Raw genomic sequence first — 6631 nt, 5'->3', positions numbered from 1 at the left:
TTAGCTAACACCCTAGGCCTACTTTACCTTTTTCCACTTTAATAATTGTTCTATATTTTTATTCTTGCGTTGAAGAATTGATTTCGTATTCGCAGCTGCGTTTGCGACATTACTGTGCAAATGCATACACCTAAAATATGGACATGGGTGCAATGCCCCGTTGAAATTTAGCACAGACATTAAAAATTGCAGCTTGTAGCGTTACTCGCGTCCCAGCGTTACATAAAGTATCATGAGGCAGCTACCCAGTTGAGTGATTCCTAGGGGAGGCACTTTATCTGCCAGTTAAAGTTATCAAGATTCCAAGCGCACTGCTGGTCAGTTGAGTTACAATAGCTAGTTGGCTTCAGAATGAGGTTCGTGCATGTACCGTTAACGCTACGGTATATGCTACCCCAAGAAAGTCCAGCCAGTTATAAACAAAGTAATGTGCTAATCGTTCGTCTTCGTGTAGCCACTGCTCACCCTAGTCACGTATTCCTAAACTTGTAGTTCTTGTCTGAATCTCTGAGCAAAACGCACCAAAACGGTTAGGGGATGAACATTAGGCTACAGCATTGCCTCAGAAATAAAGGAAGACCATTGTACATTGCAAGACAGATCCGTAATGAAAGTTTACATTTAAGTTTTGTTAAGTTTAAGTTCATTTACGTTACGGTTGTTGTAATCCTCGTAGATGGCCCCTTTAAGTAGTAAAACATATTACAAATGATGTAACGTTGCATAATTTGCTAAAGTTCTACTTGTAACATAGCAAGCCACGTTAATTTGAGTCATACTAAACAAAACCGTTCATGGTGAAGACTGAACTTGCAGAAAGGTAAAGTAAAGGTCGAACAAGTGACCTGGGGAGTGAGGGGCCTAGTTATCACAACCCACTTACTACCTCGGTCCTTACTATAGTACAACTAGCTTGCTGGCACATCACCATCATCTGTCTAATGAATAGGCAGATAATTTAGATCAGATGACCACACCTAACGTGAGGGATTTTTGAAGTTTCGGCAATGTTGGCTTCATACAGTATAACGTCGCTAATAATGTTAGTTTCCTGGGCTGGCAAATCCTGCTCCGAGGCACCTAATTTTATTAGCACAGCAAATACTACAACTGTAAAGTTGGATTTTTTAGAGTCATTTGTATGGTACGGTAATAATAATAATAATAATAATAATAACAATAATAATAATAATAATAATAATTCCTCTTAGTAATTTGCACTTTCAATTTAATCCATATCCCGTTTAGTAATTTGTATCGACAATTTCTTGTAACGCTTTGGACCTTTGTACCCTGTGATTTCGTATGAGAGGAATTCTGGGAAAGGCAGACAGTGTGAGACGGTGGGCAGTGTTCACACCATGCTAAAGGCACAAGTTCCCCGTAAGTGCTGATCTAGGCCCAGATTCCCCAAATACAATTGTAGCCTTAATTATTATTATCTACACTACAGAACTGGTCCTAGATCACAATTTACAGGCAACCTTTGCCTGGAGCTACTGCCCGCGTGTTGTTAAAACAGCGAAGCACGGACATTACATGCCCCAAACGATATTGAAAGTTAGTGATTTACTATGTTTAACACAATATCTTCCAGGCCTACATTAAAATAAATTTCAATTCAGTTCCCTTCGTTGCTTCGTTGTAAATTCAGGGTATAAATTAATATACTGTGGGTCACGAATGGGAAATTGAGGGAATGTAATGGAGGAAGCAGAGGGAAGCAGAAATAGCTCTATGTGGTACCCAGTATGGGAGTTTTCTATTTTAGCGGCAGGCATCTCTTTGCTTACGACACACACCAAAAGCAACATCATTTGGTGCATTCGAGATGTTAGCTAGGAGTGGCTGGGGTAAGTGCAGTGATAATTGTATAGCCGATTCTTAACTGATGTAGATCATAGTTTTTGGTCTAGAATTAGTTATAGATTGAGGGAAGCCCCTGTGTTGGATTGGAATGGTGCTTAGCAATGAACTTGTACATCAATCTGCACCACACCACAGAAACTGTTAATAACCAGGCACTTCACTTTAACTTATTCCTTATCGATCATGGAGTTGGTATTGTAAATGAGAAGAGTACAGCAGGGGCCATAATCCATGTCTGTAAGGAAAAAAAATGTTCCAATGGGCATTTGGACGTTGGGGTGCCTCTAGATCTGAATCACATCCCCACACAGTTGGACGAACAACCAGGTACACGTGATGCTCTTTGAGATACCTTTCCAGGCCTGTTCGCTTGACCCCCCCCACACACACACCTGCCCTCCCCCCACTATGTCAGCTCCTGCCAATGGACAGGCCAGACAGTGTCCAGCATGCAGTCACGCAGCTTGCCTTCCTCCCTGCCTCAGGGCCCGTGCCACAATCCTAGAGGATGATTTAAATGAGACATGACAACTACCTCGCAAGCACTTACCAGGGTCACTGGGATCAAAGGTCAGAACAGGCCTTGTGTGTGCTGCGTCCAATTTGCTCTCCATCTTACACTGGCTTAGTGCATCCATTTCACTTAAACCTCTTAAATACCAGGTCTGCACAGCTAAGGGTACACCCCCTTGTACCAAAGGAGGAATGTTAACTGCTTGGTAAGCTTGGGCTTTTCAGCCTATTTGTAAATTAGATCATTTTTTTAAAAGATCAGATATTCTTCTTGGTGTTCCTTTTTTGCAGGTCATTTTGTTTGTAATGGACCTTGTTACTCCACTGGATTCCCATTTGTGCAATAAACATTGTCCCATGGGTGAATATCTCTAACAGTCTGCACATTAACATGCATTCTTCTGAATCCACATTTAGATGAATTTAGTCATTATAAGTAAATAAAGCACTTTAGAGCAGGAAATACAGTCAGGTTTGCACATTCACATCCACTACATGGGACTTTCCTTTCAATTAACACAGTTTTTTCTTACATGCACTGTGTGCCAGATGAGCTCTGAAAGTTTTGAAGCTGTGTATCACTCCTTTTTTCTTTTTTTGCTGTGGGTCAAAAAATAAAGACTTAATTGTACAATCTGATGGTCCTCTCAGCTTGCAGTATCTTTTTCTTCCACACATACGTGAGAAATGCTGAGGTGACTATGTTATTTCTGTGGAGGCACAGAGATTGTGTTCTGTCTACCTTTAAGATACACAGTGTAAGCCAAGAATTGAACAGTGTACTTAAGCCATTGACGTAAATCATTTGAAGGTTTTCATTGATTACAGCCCATATGGGACATTCTACCTTTGTAGCCACATAGCCAAGAGGACATACCACCTGGAGTCATCCTTCCATCACACATGTTGACCTTCAGTTGCCTTCTTGGTACATTTTGACACCTAGTTTCCCAGGACTGAAGAACCTTCACATATTTTGGGATGATGTCAATGGCAATCTACAAGAGTTCTGCATTTAATAAACAGAAGAGAGACCATGTGTGTTTCACCACAGCATGTACATAAAGTAGCTAACTGAAAAAAAATATTGACACTGATAACTGAGGTCTATAAACCAGAAATGAAGGTCTCATTCGAGAGTTTTATCTGACCATGTGTCTGAATGATGCAGCCTCAATAAGCCTTGAGCATAGAGAAGACTGGAGAAGCAAAGCTGGGTGGGTCTGTGCAACTGGCCCCACAGGGTCATGAGGTCACTAAGGACGTGGGTGGCTGCACACATTCTGAACCACCATGTCTCATTAAAAGCTTTCAGAAAAATCATCAGGCCATGACATTTACTTAAGGAATTACTTTCCATGTTCTGCTGCTCAGATTCGGCATTACCTTTACCCTGTTTTTTGGGGTGGCAGTGTGGAGGAACAGCCATAGAACTGGGCGTGTGATGAGAGGTTTGCAGTTTTGGCTCAAAGATAGGGCACTGCTACTGTACACTAACACTATAAAATTTGCATAAATTAATGGTTTCAATAAATATCCAACTGTGTAAATGGATGTCTGCTGCATAAAGAAATAACGTAATGCCTTGTCAGTCTTTTCCATGTATTCCATGTATAGGACTTACACACATGCTTAAAAATCTTCCACTGTTTGGTTTGCCATCCTATGGCAAACTGTCTCATTATATGTTCTCTCTTAAAGAGGATATACAATGTGGCTCACCAGGGCAAAGCAGTTAGTCATGGTACAGTGGTATTTTTGTTCCCTCAGGGGTTTCTGAAGCCCTGCCTTCATGGTGGAATCAGTTCAGTTGGCAAAACATCATTATTAATTGATCTCTGCATCACAGACTGCCTGACTTCAGTCCATCCGCTCTCTTACATAAAGACAGGAAGAATGAGATCTGTTGTTAACTAATATTTCCTTTTGGAGAGGGGGGATGGTCGGGTGCAGAGGTTTAACTGTAGCTAGACTGAGAAATGGGGAGAAAAGGAAGTCAGCACAAGGTTGATTATCTGTTGGTGTGGAGTTTTACTCAGTTAGTATCCCCACTCAAAGGCACTTGTCATGCACTGGCTAATTTATGTATGTGAGAGAGAGGTAAGGAGGCATGGGGGGGGGGGGGGGGGGGGGGGACTTAAGACAACAATCCTCTTCTCTGATGTTATTGGTCTCCCATCTCTGCACAGCTGTTACACACCTGCTTTAGAATTTCCTCCCCAATTAATCGAACTGGTCCCTCTTACTCAGCTCATCAACACTGACCTAAACTCCCACTATCTCAAGTTTCTGTTCAACTGGAAGCAGATGCCTGGATGCAAGGAAAACATTCTGAGGATGATGTAGAACAGTTAGAATACAATGACTAAAGTTTCCTGAGACAGTTTTGTTCCCATTTTCCCATTTTTGCCTCAAATCTCAATGACCAGTGTACTAATACAGGATATCATTTAAAAAAATTCCAACAAACTGTTTTGCTTTGAAAATGTAGTATTTGTCACATAATGGTTTCAACTATGCACAGTAATGTAACAAATGACTGAGTGGTTCAGTTTACAGCTACATTTATTCATTTGACAAACACTGTTATCCAGTTACCCAACTTACAAAACGTGAATTCAATAGGGTTAGGCATGTTGCTCTATATATACTAAATCAGTAGTGCCGTATTTGCAATATTGAACTGTTGTGAGAAACAGAAATGTTGTCATAAGGTATACCAATACGCAGTACTGTCACCATTTTCAATTGCCAAAATTGGACTGGCACAAGCTTCCATAACTACAAAGTTTTCACCACCAAGGTGTTTTGCTATCAGGCCTCTAATGCTTATGCACACATATGTACACATACACACACAACTACAAGCATTTACTACAGTGTTGGGGGATGGGGGGTGGTCAGAGAATGGGGATTGTATGGTGTAGTTTGAATACATGAGTTTTCAGTGACTCCATTGTCCTCTGACTGTTGTGGGGAGCTCATTCGATCACTTTGGGGCCACAGCGGAGAAGGGATGTGGTAGTGATGAGGAGAAGAGAAAAGAAGGGGACCAAGGACAGATCTTTTGGGGACTCCTGAGGAAAGACTGTGAGCCTCTAAACTAGAATCTTGTCCTGTTACCTTTTCTGGAACATTCAGAAAGGTAAGATTACCCACTTGTGGGCAGTGCCTGAAATTCCCAGTTAAGTGGGACCTGATGGTCAACTGGATTGGATGCAGCAGACGGATCAAGGAGCCTTACAACAGATAACATAAAGGCAACTTTAGCAGAGCGGAGTGCCCATAATATGGAGAGAATAGCAGTTTATGTTGAGTGGCCTGCTTTGCATCAAGATTGGTCAGGATCAAGTAGGTCATGTTGAGCTTGGAAATGTAATGGGTGTTACAGCCCATTCCAGGGTTTGAGAATCAGGAGGAGAGAGACAGGTCTGTAATTTTGGACAAGAGAGGGGTCCAAGGTTAGTTTTTTAATTAGTGGTTTGACCTGTGTGTCTTTAAATATAGTGTAAATGCAAAGCAGAGATCAGAGTTTAACAAGGAGATAAATGGAAGGATAGCAGGTGTGGAGGCTGATAGTAGGGCAGGGAGGATGGGATCCAGAGGATACGTGGTTGGCCTGTTGGCTATTAAGAGCTGTGGAAGGTCAGCATTGGAACCAGCTGGGAATTCTGAGAGCCAGCACCATGGCAGTGGAACCAGCTGAGGCATGGCTAGGGGCCTGTGCTAGCCATTATTTGTGGAGAATTGTGGATGTCTGTCACTAAAGTCTCAAAGTTGGTTGTAAAATCATTGCCAGTGAAGGTAGAAGGAGATGGAACTAGGGAGGGTTGTATAGGGAGGAGGAGGAATGAATTAGCTTGAGTTTTGGTTTAAAAGTAGGAAGTTAAGCAGATGAGACAGGGAAAATGCTGAGAGAAGGCACTTATATGACTAAAGTGGTTGGTTTAATTTTTTCTCCCATTTCTGTTCTCTTGAGTGCAGTTTAGTCCTGTGAGCACGTAGCACCTGAGATAACTATAGATTAGGAAAGAATAGCTTTTAAGGCCTGGAGCTGAGTGGACATGGTAAGTCAAGAGTGTTGTGGTGCAACAGGTACTTGAGAGAATACTTCCACTGTTTGAGGGGAGGAAATCACCTTAGCTGCATAGGTTATGGGAGAGAAAGTATACATATATTGGTGGAAAGGCTCAGTTCTGCCATGAATAAGAGGTAAGTAGAGCCACCACCACTAGAGGGTCAGTGCATA

The sequence above is a fragment of the Megalops cyprinoides genome, chromosome 13, assembly GCF_013368585.1.
Source record: "Megalops cyprinoides isolate fMegCyp1 chromosome 13, fMegCyp1.pri, whole genome shotgun sequence".
Lineage (NCBI taxonomy): Eukaryota > Metazoa > Chordata > Actinopteri > Elopiformes > Megalopidae > Megalops > Megalops cyprinoides.
Note: the sequence above shows the minus strand (reverse complement) of the source record.